Raw genomic sequence first — 15,986 nt, 5'->3', positions numbered from 1 at the left:
TTAAGCCTCTTAAATTATATTTAAAACTTACAGTATTTTGGCAGAATCTACAGTTTGGAAGGATTCAAGGTTAGAAAAAAAAAAAACACACAGACTTGGCTTGTTTGATAGATTTAATTGGGAATTAAATGTTTGATAAAAAATGCTGTTCTAATAATTTTAAACTTACAAACTATAAACTGACATACTTGCCAGTATATGTTAAAGGAATTGATCATGAGCACACATTAACATAATCAAACCGGAGGAAAACATCTAATTTGCAAACTCACAGTTTCCTTTTTTAGGTGTTATTAATTTTACAACCACTTATCCTTTTTTTTTTTTTTTTTTTTTAAGTTTGAACTTCTATGTCACAACCCCCTCTACAGAATAAGACAGTTTTTCAGGTCCATCCTGATCTAATTCTGAGAAATCAGACTGTAAAATATCTGATCAGAACAGATGCGAAAAATACATTAATTTCCAGACTGCTATAATTAATAGGGATCTACTGGCATTCCTGAAAATTAAATAACAAACAAAACACACACACACACACAAAAAAGCCCTTTAGGCTGAGACTAAATTGAACAGTTTTCTTCATGCACAATTGAAAGGAGAGATTAAAAGGAAAGAAATTGGAAAGTTAATGTGACTACAGACATGGCAATATGCCTGTGCTCTCAAACTCATTAGCGACTACATTTTAGCGATTCTTTGAGCATGATGATTTCTGTGACACACGAGAAATATATTGATCCTATGTTCCATTGTAATTCAAGTTCTTTTGGAACGCCCCAGCAAAAGCACTGCAGAACTGCCCTTAGATGTACACACACAGTAGATTCTAACGCTTTCCTTCAGGTTTCAGCGATGAACTGCATCTCCCATCTGGCTGTCATAAAAGTGTTGGAAGAAGAGGCAGCAAGTCTTTCCCATGGAAAATCTTGTGCCACCTCCGTGAGGGTGGTCTGCATAACAGCACTGGTGCAATGTCTGGAGTCTGTCCACGTGAACAAATGGGCACCATATGTGGTTGACAATCAGTCTTTTCAATTCCAGCAATGCCAATTGATCTGAGTACACCGATTTTACGTTGGCCTGTTAGGAGCCATCAGATGGTCCTCAATTTTTAAAACTCAATCAGCAAGAAGGTTATGCTCCTTCAGGACAAAGGATTGAGTAACTATTCCCCATTCTTTGGGAAACCAACTTTTAACATGGTCTGCTAGTAATAGAACATGGTTTTAAGATAAAAGGGGGGAAATTTGGGTTAGGTGTTAGAAATTCTTTACTCAGAGGATGGTGGTGCCCTGGCACTGCCACCCAGAGCTGTGGGTGCCCCGTCCCTGGAGATGTCCAAGGCCATAGATGGGCCTGGGGCAGCCCGAGTTGATGAGGAGCAGGCAGCCCATAGTAGGGATTGGAGCAGGATGATTTCTGAGATCTCTTCTAACCCAAACCATTCATGGTTCCATGACTCAGCACCCCCCTCTAAACAATTTTTTGTTTCATTTCTCATCTATCTACTAGAACTTGGCACAACTGAACCCCAGCCTTTTTTTTTTTTTTTTTCCCTAGGAAAAGATGAAAATAGCAGTAATTATGGGGGGAAGGGGGAGTTGTTTTGTGTTTATCGTTATTATTTTGTGGATATTTTTGTAACATCTTTTAGAGATTAGGTTCAATTAGGAAACAGATGGCACCAAAATATCGTCAAACATTTCTGATGGGCAGCAAATTACTGACTTAATTATGTAAATAATTAAAATTTATATTTACACCTGATCATCCAAATGAGGGTGAAAATACCAATTTCAGGGTTTGTTATGATTGCTGGCAGGGTGTCAACCTGTGAGTGCGACACTTCCTTTTTTCAGCTTCACGTGTCTCCCTTAGATCCTAGAGTAGTCAAAAAAACACCTGGAAAACTGAGAAAGAAAGAATGAGTAAAGACTCTCAGCTACATTTCTACCATGTAGGCATTGTCCCTACTTTAAAAGGGATCCTTGTGTTGGTTGTGGGGATGTTGTTATTATCATGCTCATGGCAACCACATCCAGAGGTACCAGCTCAGATCAAGCTGGCTGTGTACAGGAGGCCATACAAAGATATTGTAAGAGATGGTTTTTGCGTAGAAGAGCTTATAGGGCAAATAAACAGGGCTGACAAGTAGCGGAAATAAGACTGAGACGGAGTCAGGCAGTTTTATTAACTTCTATATTACAGGTGCAGAAGTGAAGCACAGAAAGATAAAATGTGTGATTCTCATTTGCACTAAATTTGCTTTGCACCACCCTGGCAGCATAAATGGGCCATGAAGTGGGTATATATTATATTTACACTCACTTTGCACTTCTCCTGTGATTTTCAAATGCTTCAGCATTAGTGAATATCAGACCAAATATGATTTCTCTCGGATCACAAAGGAAATCAATGTCATTGAACCCACATTTCCTTAGTGCCACTTCAGTGCCTTATTTACCTGACATTCTTTCACCCTTTCCTGGGCCCTAATTTTGTACACATAGCTATCCATAGTGCTATAGTTCCTCTTGGTGTTATTAAATCTGTTTCAAAGAATGGCTTTCCTGGGAACACACACGCCACCAGGAAAATGAGTCAACACTTCTCTGTCTTTTTGCTTTAACTTACTTCTCTACATCATGATGGAGATGGAGTAGGGAAAGCTGTGAGGCACAGGCAGAGATCACCGTGCTGGCCCCTCACCTGGCAATCTCACCTGGCAAAGCCTCTGAGATGGAGCTGCTAAAAGTCATCATGAAGTCATGAATCATATCATTACATCATATTGTAACCATCCATTATTCTATCACTGGCAAGGATATTCCAGAGTAGAGTTGAATTTGCCTTTGAAAAACTAAGTCTCCTGGTTGTCTAGGACATGGATTTGCTTCAGTTAACTTTCTCCAGAGGTTGGGATGGGTAAGACAGATACAATCCATTGGTTTTGATTCTGAGCTATCTTTGAAGGTCAAAATCACCTGTTGTGGTTCTTCATATCTTTTCTGTTGAAGGTTCTGCAATATTAAGATTTTTATCTTAGCCCTTTTTTATCAGCTCTATTCTCCCATCCCTAATTTGGAGCCAATGGTGTTGGGGGGGAGGAGAGGTGACAGGGAGGTCAAACAAATGCTTCTATTGATATCCCTGTAATAAAAAGAGCTTTACTTTCCCTTCTACTGATAGCAGTCAAAGGCGCTTTGCTTTTGATAAAATTAACCTTGGAGCCAGAAACAACAGAAGCCGCTCTGATTTCATCAGCCCTTCTGTCTGAGGAGACGTGATCACTTACTAGCAATGAAAGGGGACGTGTTGCCTGTACTGGCAACTAATGTAAATTCCTTCCCTCAGTTCACTGCAGTGGATCCCTCTAACAGTTACTGCTCAGTTTCAGAGCCTCATTTCCACCACACGAATGGAGAGAAAGAAAAACACAGAATTCATGCTGTGCGTAGACCTACTGACTCCCATTTACCTCTTCACTGTGGCTGTGCTTTGCCTTCATCTTGCTCCCTTGCACTCAACATGTCTACATATCTTCAACAGAACGTTTGCTTGGAGCACAGCTACCAATGTGCTGAAGCATTAAGTTGGATCAGGGTCCAGAGGGTTATTTGCCCAGGACAGCACTGATCGGAGAGGCAGCGGAAGGACAACAGCCTTGTCTTTCTGGCCATCCTCAGCACTACTTGGAAGTCAGAGATGAGTCTGCCTTGTCAAACTTGAAACCATGGTGTTATCACAAGCCAGTTTTACAGTTTAAGTACTCCCTCAACCAGCCATTTATCAAATGTTTCCCAGCTCTCAATTCTTTATTTAATGTGTTAGTAACCACTTCAAAATAGTACCTGTGCCCCATAATACTAAAGTACTTCACCATAAAATATAATGATTATGATTATGATCTGCATAAGCAAAGGCCATTGCCTGGTCTGTGCTGATAGTATAAAGGGATTTGCCATACTATTCCCTTCACTCAAAAATGTTCTCCTGTGCACCCAGAGCTGTTAACACCATTCTGAGCTGTCTGCACACGTGACTGAAATGACTCATAGCCACAGCTGTTATTCAAAGACAGAAATAAAACCTACTAATTCTTTTGGAGGCTGCTTCCCCATGTGGCCTGAAGATCATGCTTGCATTGTGGTCCTATAGCCGGGACTGGAAACAGGATGCTCAGCAGGGGATTGGGTTAGTCTCAAGAGATGGTGGCTCTTACAGAAGGCTGTTAGGAATGGCAGTTCCTTATGGTGTGCTCCTTCCCTCTGCCTCCTCTTCCTGGCTCTGTCCCAGAAGCTGCTTGCAAGCTATGGATTAGCTATAGAAGTGTCACTCAGCATCTGAGCTGGTAAAGGTGCTGTGCTATGTTGGATGGCATGTACTGTGGTGTAATATTTGGACAGACTCAGGGCTGTGCTCAGAGCTTTGCTCTCATTATGACAATGAGTTTGGGTTGAGAAGGTCAGTACCCATTGCTCCACCAGAGTGCCAGGGGAACCTGTGCAGTGGATTTTCAACCCGTGCTTCTAAATTTCCACGTATCTAAGAAAGCGTTATTGGAAAAATCTTCAGCCCTAGCAGAGTCATCAGTAGACAGAATGGATCTCTGTGTCTGCTGAACCTTGTCAGAAAATCCTGGAATCATGAATCATTACAGTTTGGAAAGACCACTAAGGTACTTTAGTCCAACCACCAGCCCAACCCCACCGTGCCCATTGACCACATCCCTCAGTGCCACATCTCTGCAGTTCTGGAACACCTCCAGGGACGGTGACTCCCCCCCTCCCTGGGCAGCTGTGCCACTGCATCACCTCTCTTTTGGAGAATAATTTTTCCCTAATATCCAATCTGTGATCCTCCTCATCTCTCTGCTCTGGACAGACCTTTCCACGTAAAACCAGCTAGCAGAACAGTTTTATCTATTCCAAAATTGTCGGTCTCCTGTATCCCCCATGCAGACTACCTTTGAATAGGTTGGTGAAATGATAATAATTGATTCAGAAAATGTGTCTTTTTCCCTCTTGCTTTCTGCTGGAGCAGAGGGATGAGAGGGACATTTGCATTCTGTGGGAAGGGAGCTCTACAAAGCACTGCTGCAGAAGGTTTCCAAAGGGTTTCCAGGGGAAATCTCTGGCAATCCACTCTGCTGTTGATTAGCACAGTGTTTTAAGCAGGTAATATTTCCTCAGCAGACAGCTGTAAATGCTCATTGTCAATATGTACAAATAAATATTTCAGGTGAAACAGACAAAGACATAATGGCTCATGTCTCTTCTCAAATATACTGTGTGCTCTTTCCTGCTTTTTTTATTTCTTTGTTTTATACATCAGGTTATTTCTGATAAAGCCCTGAAAAAAAGGGACATCAGAATGTAAATGGGGAATGAAATTCCTCTGATTTTTTTCCCAGCTCTTCTGCCCTAGCCAGGTTCTGCTGCATGGCAGCATTGCCCAGTGATGAGGGTTTATCCAGAAGAAATAGTTTCTGCTTCTGCTCTGACAATATGACCTTAAGCAAGTTATATTTGCTCTCTGGCTCTTTCTTTCTTCTCTCCTACTACTTCTCTTTTCTAAATTAATTTTTTATTTTTTATTTCTTTAATTTTTTTCTCCAGTTCTGTCCATTTTGGATGCATCTGAAAAGAAATCCATGTCCAGTGAGAATGCTGGAAGCCTTTGTAATAGAAATGAAAGTTTTTAAGTCCCACATGGCCAATTGCTTGCTTACACTGCTGTGTTGTGGATTGTACAATTAGACCTAACAACTCAGCAGGGGGAGTTGGAGATTCTCAAATTCACTTCCATTCTTATTCATTTTCATGGGGGAAAGAAAAAGCATTTTTTTCTGTATGGGTGAAAAAATGTTAATATCTTGTTTGGTGTTGTCCTACACAATTGAAATATGCAGCCACTTCACTGGTTTTAGAATCAAAGCATTCCCTCGATTATGTAGTTGTGTGAGAGAGAATTGAAATTTCCACACGCCCATTCACAGCCTAATTGATTCTTCTAACTGTAATGCAATTTTTCACCCTGTATCTTTTGGACAAAATGTTTACAGTGATATTGTTTTGCTGCAAGCCCACGCTATTAAGTTGTTTAGAGAGAGAAGTTGGCTGGAGAAAATCAACAGTGCTAATTTCATGCTGGTTATATGGTGGATTCCTGGGGGAGCAACAGCCTGGCTGCAGGTGCTGGGGCTCTCAGGGTAGTCAGTGCTTGGAAAAATATAGGAAGTTCTCAGAAACCAACTGGCCAAATCCTTCCAGAGTAAAAGATGTGTCATCCCCTAGAAAACCTCGATATATGGCAGCTCTCTTTGTAAGATTGCAGCACAATATTTATAGGACTATTATTTATACTTCAGATAATTCAAGCCTCCCTAAAAGTATCATGCTTGGAAACAGATTTTCAGATAATCAGTGCCCCTGGTAACCCCACATTTTAATGTAAGATGTACAAAACCAGAGGCAGAGGCGGGGATGGGTGAAAGCATGGAGGCTTGTTTGAAAGAAGGAGCAAACCATGAGATATCAGGGTTTGGGAAATGTGAAACAGAAGGAGCTCTGGAGTCAGAGTACGTTTGTGGTGCTCACTCATGCATAACAGACTGCAGCAAAATTACACATTTTTGGTTGGGTGGTTGGATTAATAGCTAACCCACTGTTATGTGGTGAGAATATATTTAAGTGCAGTGAGGTACTCTGCAGAAGGTTCTTGGTTGTAGTGCTGACTATAGAAATGTTGTGATGTTCGTTAATTCAGAAACCATCAGCTATTTATATACACACACCTGTATCTGTATCTCTCTATAAGAACAGCCTTGCATTGAGTTTGATAAGGGAACATCTCAGCTGATTTATTTGTGATGCTGCAGAACTGCCCTGTTTTCTCCAAACCGCTTGTGAGGCTGCTATGTTTCTCACCTATATTTAAACAGCTTGACTGAAATAAATATGGCCTGATTTTCACCCTGAATGTTTTCTGTGCACAGCACTGGTCTTTGATGCATACACAAGATAGTAATTAATTTGCAGTTTCATTCACTAAGAGAGACATGAAATGAGAACGTCTCTAGATAGATAGCAATTACTGTTTTACAGCACACCACAAGACTTTAAAAGAGAACGCCGTTTCTTCCTACAAATTGTTTTCCAAAAGATCAGAGTTGGCCCCTCTACCCCATTATCTCTTTCTCTGGAGCTTGCCTGGAGAATCTCCTGTGTGATGGGAAGAGGAGGGCCTCGTGGAGTGACAATCTGCATCTGGCTGCACTCAAAGCATTTGTAAACAACTCACTGTTTGCTCAGAGGTTTTTTTTTCTCCTGCTGTATTTCTGATGAATGCAATGAAATGTGAGGGGAATGAAGGTCTCCTAAGTACGTTTTAATTTAGATGAAGAATTATACATTATTATAGCATACTAGCTGTTCTTCTGACATAATTGATTGGGAGGGCCATCCACAAAGAACAGCAGGAACGCTTGACATTGAGGAGACTACAGAACCTGAATTAACCATATACAAATGTGATGGGAAAACAGCTGAACCCAGTGGCCTAGACTGGAAAAGTGGAAAACTGAATATAGGTTTGAATGCTGTCATTCCCAGGGGGAATCTCTTGGTTGTTTTTGTTGTTGTTGTTTGTTTGTTTTTTTCCTGTGACTTTGTTTTCCTTCAACAAAGCATCAAGACAGGTTTTTATTAATTCCTGAAGAGGTAAATATGAGATAAACATTGGAAAGAGACTTTTCACCTGTATCTAAAACATCAGTGATAACAAAGATCAGGGAAAATCCATCTCCCCTCAGTACCAGATTGTCCTGCAGCCATCTTCTAATCTTCTCCATCACCTTGTCCAGGCTGTTGGACAGATGAGTGACTGCAGTCTTGCAGCCTGCCCCAGTGCAAGTGCTGGCACTGATGGCTTGGGTAATGCTGATTCTGAATGTTTAGGATATGATGTGGAGAAGTCCTTTAGGTCCAAATGTCTTGTCTGGCTGTTCTTCTCCTAAACTTTATGAGGTGAACATCCATCAAATGGAAGGAAAGGATATTCATGCAATAGTCCTCACAGGTAAAACAACTGAGATATCTGTAGCTACATTCCTCTTTACATTTAAAGGAAATTTTTGTATCAATGAGTTGTACATCTCTGTGTCCTGAAGAGAATAGTCCTTATTTGATGCTGTGGATAGCAACGTCACTGATGTATCAGGTATTGTCAGGAATCACAGAGATAGAAGCAGAAGCTGAAAATAATTGAAACTTAAGAGAAAAAGTTTGCTTTGGGAAGAGTTTTGGGCAAGCCATTCAGATTACTTTGAACTGCCTTCCCTGTGCTGCTGAACACTCAGTGCTTATCAGCCCGCAGGAAAACCTGCGATCCAGAGGATGCTGTGAAATCGAAATGCTTCTTGTGAGTGTTTGTTAGGTCAGAGGGAGATATATCTCACCTGCAATTGTGTAATCCAATGCAATAGACAGCTTTGGTTTATTCAGATCCTCATGAAATGATTGCCCTAAACCTTTTCCAAGCTGAATTAGAGGATGTGGTTTTTGACTGCAGTGGATTTATGCTATCTCCAGAGAACCAGCTGGAAGCTCATACCCAGCTCAGTTCTCTTGGTACTGACAGCACTGAGAAATGTGTTTTGAGACAGTTTTGTAGTGACCATTCCTTACTTCTGTCTGGTGCAGGTGTTAGCACTCATTCAGTGGGTCTCAAAGCAAGCCCTTATGTCTAAAGGCAGCACTAGCAAACTGGTGTAAAAATGTCCCAGCCTGGCGTGAAGTGATGGGGTTTTCACACCACTGCCAATAAAAGAGAGCTGGAAAAAGGCTACGTATGTCTTACAGTGTCAGAGTAAGACTTCAGTGGTCTTTATCTGATGCAAGAGATGTATTCTGCTTGCTCTTCCCCGGGCTAAATGTCATCCCCATGAGAACAAGCGCTCTGTCTCACCTCTGCATTTCATAACTGAATGTATGTTTCATAATTGCTTCTTTCAGACTGGAAGTGTCCAGTTTCCTTAAGCTCTCTCCATCAGTATTAGGCTCCTACTCCTTTATACCTGTGAGTTCCTTGAGCAGTTTCCCCACCCTGTTTTTTTCTTTTTTGAAATACAGATGTGTATAATAAAGCTCTGAGCTCCAACTGAACACACTCTTCCAATTAAAGGCCCTACCAGAGCATAGCTGAGTGGAATAATTGCCTCCCTTGTTTTACACAGAATACTCTATTAGCAGTTCTAGCATTTTGATCTGGGACTCGACATTCACCCAGAATATTTGGTCTTTTCCTTTTTTAACCATCAGCAGCACATGAAAAGACAAGCCAAGTCTGACACTCCAATAAGCTGTTGGTAACAGGAAACGCCGTCTCTCCGTTTCATCTTTCCCACTTCTCTTGGTTTTGGACAATATTTGCATCTGCTCATTTTATTGCCTGCACATCTTTGTACCCATGGAAGGTGTATTTTTTTCCCTGAGCCTTCCACTCCACTGCAGCATAATGTGTAATGCAGCGCGCAAGATGAAAGCTGTTATCTGATTTGAGTTTAATGTTCAAAAGTCCTCAAGCTGGTTTATCTAAAGACACTCCCTGTATAATTGTATACTTAGAATTCAGCAGCAGTGTAATAGGGCAGGCACTCTGTATTCTGTCTGGAATTACAGAAAAGACACTATTTATTTTTAAGCAAATAGGAATGGGGGAAAAAAAAAAGTGGAAAATATCACGACGTAAGAAAATATATTCAACAAAGTTTCAGAAAAACCTAACCTGGGGTTTGATATATGATGGAATTAGATTGGATTTAAGGGCAGTGAATGGGAGGAAAATTAGAAGTCTGGAGAGAGAGGGATTAAAATTCAGCAGTAATAGAAAGACTTTAGGCAACTCTAATCAAGGAATCAGCCCTTTTGGGCAAGGTGGTGTACAAAAATATCATACAGAGTTTCACAGAGATCCTGGGATTTCAATCCAGTTCCTGTATGTATTTCCCTTTAGATGTATTTTTAAAGCCACTTTATTAATATTATTAATATAATGAGAGCAAATTACTTAAATGGTTCGACTGGCTTCAGAGGACCTAAGTCAATCGACTCTGACCAGAATTGTCATTGTGTTGGTTCAGGATCTATTAATATGATTTCAAATCTGAGCCTGAACGTACTGTTGCTATGAAAAGTATTTACGGCCTCAAATCCACCAAGAAAACATGGCAGAGAAGTAAAACAAATAAATCATAGAGACAAAGAAAGAGGAGAACGGAAGCTCTGCTGTGTCATTTTATTGGGGGAACTGAAACACAGGGAGATTAATGGTTTCATTTGAAGCTACAGCACAGTCAGTGACAGGATCGGGAGCAGAATCCAGGTCTGTTGCTGAAAATTGGATTTTTGATGAAAAACTTCATGCACTCTCTAAAATTCAGGAAATTTCCCCTCACTTCAGCCAGAAGTGAGGCACTCTTCCTCCCAAGAGTGGTGAAATCTTAAAGGCAGAGAGAAGAGTGCTCTAATCTTCCTTCTGCCTGTTTTCCTTCCATAGAAAGGCTCATTCCAGCTCGGGTTGATGGCTAGCTGATGATGCAGATACTCAAGGATGAAAGCTATGGTGTCAGGCCAGGAGGTATTTCAAAGAAATTTTGTAAGAGTGCCCCATTAAATCTCCATGAAATTTTACATCTTTTTACTGGAAGATATCAGCCCTTTTTCGATCAGTTAGTTTTATTTTCCCTGAGATTTAGCATTAGCACTGATGAAGACCATTTTTCATATCAAACTTTGAAACTCCCTTAATTTCACACCCGTCAATACTGAACTACCATTTTGTGAAGGTTTCACTAAGGAAAAAAACAACAACAGCAACAACAACAACAACAACAAAACCCTCTAAGTTTTTCAATAAGGCTGTTCTCATGCAGCCGTGAAATATCCTGGGGTGTAATTAAGAAAAAACCCTTCATGACATTTTGGGGGGAAAATATGTATTCAACTCTGCTCACACCATTCTAGAAAGGAAATTAATTCTACATAAAATGGTAGCCTCCTAAGACTTTGTAATGAGAACAACTGTCTGCTACAGAAAGACTGAAATAACAATGAGGGTTGGTGCTATTTTAATAGAGCAGCCCTGCTTTTCTATTCTGGAGACAGGGAGAAAAAAAAAAAAAAAGTGGGAATTTAGTTGAAAAGCTCCTGAATGGAGGAAGCTTCCACACAATCCTCCTCCGTGGCAAAGACCTTCACACCTTCGTGACAGCCCGCTTCCCCCAGGAGCAATGAACAGATGTAGGTCTGCCTGCAGCCCCTGAGCCAGTATTGCAGAGATATAGGAGATGGGATTGTGGTTTTGAGTGTGGTAATTATAATAAAGCTCGATTAGAAGCTTTTTTTAGCCAACGTGGCCAGGACAGGCAGGTTCCCTAAACCAGTGATGCCTGGGGGGGGGTGCATTTAGCATAGAGTCATTAAGGCTGGAAAAGACCTCTAAGATCACCAAGTCCAACCCCAACCCACCCCACCATGCCCACTGCCACATCCCTCAGTGCCACATCCCCATAGTTCTAAAACACCTCCAGGGATGGTAACCCCACCACCTCCCTGAGCAGCTGTGCCACTGCATCACCGCTCTTCCTGAGAAGAAGCTTCCCAAAAATATCCGATTTGATGTTGCATCATCCTATCTTCGAGTGCATCTTCATTACAGAAAAACCCTCACCTCTACTTTGCCACAGCAAATGAAACATAAAAAAAAGCTGCCTTCATACATGGCCACCAACATGCACACCTTTGTCGACACGCACAGATTTTATCTCAGTGAATATTTGCTGCGGAGGTTTTTTTTCTGCAGAAATCACTTGACTACTGGAAAGTCACTGGAATTTTTTCATACCCTTCTGTTTTGTAGCAGCAAGGGCATAAAGGTGCCAATGGAAAATTGCTTTGGTACCTTGAACTGTAAATGATGCTGTTTTCATGATTCATCAAATCCGTCTGAAGCAGAGGTGGCATGTCAGCAGGGCTAGGCAAAGTTTAGAACATAATAGGGCCCAAGAGGTGAGAGACATGTCTTTCATTTCAGTGGAGCATCTTTGAAGTGACTGCTGGAAATAATTAGGTTCCTTGATTTCCATTGCCAATCGGTGCTCTTCACGCTAATCAGAATAACTGAACATTTGCATGAACTGGAGGGAATGGAAGTATTTCATATTAGGAAGAGCTTATAACAAAGATAAAGGTCTCCAGGCTTCAGAATACGTTGTCCCTGCAATTCTACACCACCCTTCATATCTGGCAAAAAAAAAAAAAAAAAGGAGGCGAAAAATGTATATTTAATATTTATTAAAGAGCCTCAGATCTTTATAATCTTTAAACTTTGGGCCCGTTAAATATTCCAAACTCTTTTTATTTATTAATAAATGTTTCATTCTGTCTCTTCCCAAACCTGAATGAAGCTCTTAGGTCACACCGCCTGTGAGATGAATCACAGAGAGGAAAATGAATAAAATCAGATTTCTAATCACTTTGAAGGATCCTTTAAGGACTTTAGGGGTCCCATGTTTAAAGAAGGGAGTGGGAGTTGTGATGTCTGACCTTTCCCTTCCAAATTCAGCATTAATTTATAGTTCTTTTATGATCCTGAGCACATCAGCTTCACCTCTCTGTATCTCATTTTATCTATATGTAGAATTAGAAGAGAAAAATATGACCCTATTTTACAAAGGTTTTACAGGTCTTAATAAATTTCGGATATTAAAGTGCAGTGAAAGCTTTGCTTTATAAAATACAGGGTATGTTTTCAAAAGAGCTCAGCTCTTATTTAGACACCTCTGTAAGAACCTGAGTGTTGAGGGCACCGTATGTCCTGGATCTTTGCAAATATCTGGTTATGAGAATCACAGCATTCTCTGTGGGAGGCTGAGCTCTTAAAGCAGCGTAGATTTTACTTACGTGCCAAACTTGGAAGCAATCACCTTTGAAAATCTGTTACTAGTTTGAGAAATTTGAATGCAAGGGGAATCCAGTCTTGGGATCACTTGATCTTCTGAGTGAAAATAATTTGAAGAGGGACTTTTCACAGGGTTTGAAGTTTATGGAGGACTCCTCACTGGGAATTTGGCCTTCTTCTTCTTCTAAGAGCCAGAGTGTTGCCTGCATGGGGTATTTCATAGAGCAAGCTTGAACTGACTTTAGATGAGAAAACTTGATGAGAAAGATGCCAAGTAACATTTATCTTGACAATTAAGAGGGCCTCCTTTGCTTTTGATTTACTTATTTCCTTACATGTACATCATTCTTTCTGCCAATAAGTGTTTCTGAAAGGTGAGACTAAATGTTCATTTAGACTATTTAAAATGATGAGACAAAAAATAAAATTAAATTAAATTAGAGAGTGACTGAAGGATTGAAATTCTGCAGAATATGCTGTTCTTGCCCTTTTCTGATATCCTCCTTATTTTCCTTACAGCAGTCCTTCCTGTGGTGTGAATTTGTCCTACTGGGACAGATTCTGCAATGTGCTTTTATTCCATGAACCTCCTGTGGCACTTTGGCTGTAGTCAGGGAAATGTTCATGCTGACTTCAGAGCAAGTCTTCTCCACCAAACGCTGGTAGCAAGGCTTCTGCTTCCTGCCATCTTTAATCATGGAAACCTGCAGCAGCTCCATTGGGATCCACAGTTTCTTCAAATTTTTACTGAATTAATGGAGCAGTTAATGTCTTTAGGTTCTTTACAATGTGGACAAAGCACATTCAGTGGTCTGAATTGGAGGACAAATGGGTGATGCTATTATATATGGTGAGAATTCACTCATCCTTGTTGAGTTGTGAAATATGTGACATTAGACTCAATATGGAACTATTCATGGTAAACATGATATTAATCTCTTCTTGATTTGCTAGATAAAATTTCTTTTATCTAGCCTAACTTCATGAGACTTCTCTATAATCAAAATGAAGTTTCATTGGAAGCAGAAGGGCTGCACTCAAAGCATTCTCTGCTCTTTCCATATCCTGAAAGTGAAAAAATACATTGCTCCAAACCACGTTTCACTGCTTTTTCTTTTCTTTCTTTTTTTTTTTTTGACCCAAGTTTCCAGAGTCTCATGCAGTGACACTGAAATTTTCGGAGCATTGAAGTTGTTGCTAGTGAACTGCATGGGGCTGTCTTGAAAGCAACGTCCATTCACCAAGCAGCCTGAGGGAGAAAGCCTTCTCCCGTTAATTTTGTTTGTCTGAAGGTAGAACAAAAACCGCAGTGAAAAGAGAACAAAGTTTCCAAAGGTCCTTCCACATTTCCATTTGGAAACAAAACATTTATAAACTTTTGCTTTAATTTCCTTAGATCTTTGTTGCAATTTCTCACTACTTTTATAAATGCAGAAAAATACAGCTAAATTCAAAGGCACAGTGGGAAAGAGACATAAGCTTGAACCATAGGGGTTATAGTTTCTAGTAAACAGTTCTCTTCTCACCACCAGTGTAAGATTTCCATGGCTGAATTTAACCTAGTGGCGACTTACTAGCTATCAAAAGCTTTTCATCTCTGTAAGCTGACTTCCCAATTACCTACCATTTCGAAATTAAAGAGGGGGAAAAAAAATAGCTTTCTTAATCAAGCAGGAAAAATCCTTCTCTTGACCCGAGCAGGTGCTGGGATGCAGACTCCTTCTGAACACCTGCAGGATGCCTCCAATGGATTTATGAGTTACAAGGCTGATTTTCAGCTGCTAACGAATGCAGTTTGATTTACCAAGGTGAATGATTCCCTTACCCAAGGGAATTTTATTTTCTTACAGGTGGATTTTTGTCTTTACAGGTATTATTTCTTGCTAAAAAAGAGACTGCTAAAGACTGTTACATATTGCAGTCAAGAGAGGCAACATCAGGATGAGCTGAAAATAATACTGTCATTAGCCACGTCTCTGACAAACTCTGTACAAGTCCCAGGTAACATCAAGCTTTGCAGTTGACAGCACTTATGATTTTAATTCCCCATGAATGGAAGCTAAGTTTCTAGTTTGCACATTCCTGCAGGCTATTGGGGATTGGATGCTCCATGACTAGAAGACGTAGCTCGAGAAGCAAGGCTCTGAATCAATGCCAAGTTGCATTTTGGCCAAGTTCAAGTGTCTGAAGGAAGCATGGATATATAGAATCACAAAATCATATAATCATTAAGGTTAGAAAAGACCACTAAGATCACCAAGTCCAGCCATCAACCCCTCACCACCATGCCCGCTAATGGATGTCACTCAGTGTGACATCTGTCCTTCTCTTGAAAACCTCCACAAATGGAGGATATACACTGAGGAGGGGAAGTTATTTTAAATACTCTGATCTGGGTCCTTTTGCAATATCAAAGCTAATTTGATTTTGAGCATGGGCTCTCCTGTTTCATTGAAATCATTAACCACCGCTAGCTGAGGTCTTACCTTTCCTTGAACTAATTCTCACTTGGAAATAAAGCACTGAGTTGGCTTGATTTCTCAGTGGGTGCTCTCCATGACTTTGATGCACTTCGTACTCATCTTGGGCCAGATCTGTGGGACCTACAGAGAGGGAGCTCATGAGGCAGCCTGCGGTTCCCAAGTCTTAAAATAAAGGAACAACATGCCTCGTCTTTTTCAGTGCCTACACTGCCCCGTGGTGATGATGGACTTCAAGCTTTCTTCTTTTTCTGACCTATATGGGGGGAAATTTGCATTCAAGCACTCTCAAGACATTTCCAAAATCAGAGAATACAGCTGTTAGATGATGTGGGGTACTTAAAGAACAAGGGAAGATTGTACTCAATGTGGACTGCTTTCCTGATGGTTTCACCCATCCCATGATTGTGCTGTGCTTTCATAGCTGAGACTGTGCTTTTGCCCAAAGAGTGTGACTGCTGGGAGCATGTCATGCAGGTATACACCTCACCAGCTACGGAGCAGTGGTTCCTCGTGGCAGGCAGTGTGGCCTGTTGAGGGCAG

This window comes from Phasianus colchicus, chromosome 19 (genome assembly GCF_987193195.1).
Source record: "Phasianus colchicus chromosome 19, bPhaCol1.hap1.1, whole genome shotgun sequence".
Taxonomy (NCBI): Eukaryota; Metazoa; Chordata; class Aves; order Galliformes; family Phasianidae; genus Phasianus; species Phasianus colchicus.
Note: the sequence above shows the minus strand (reverse complement) of the source record.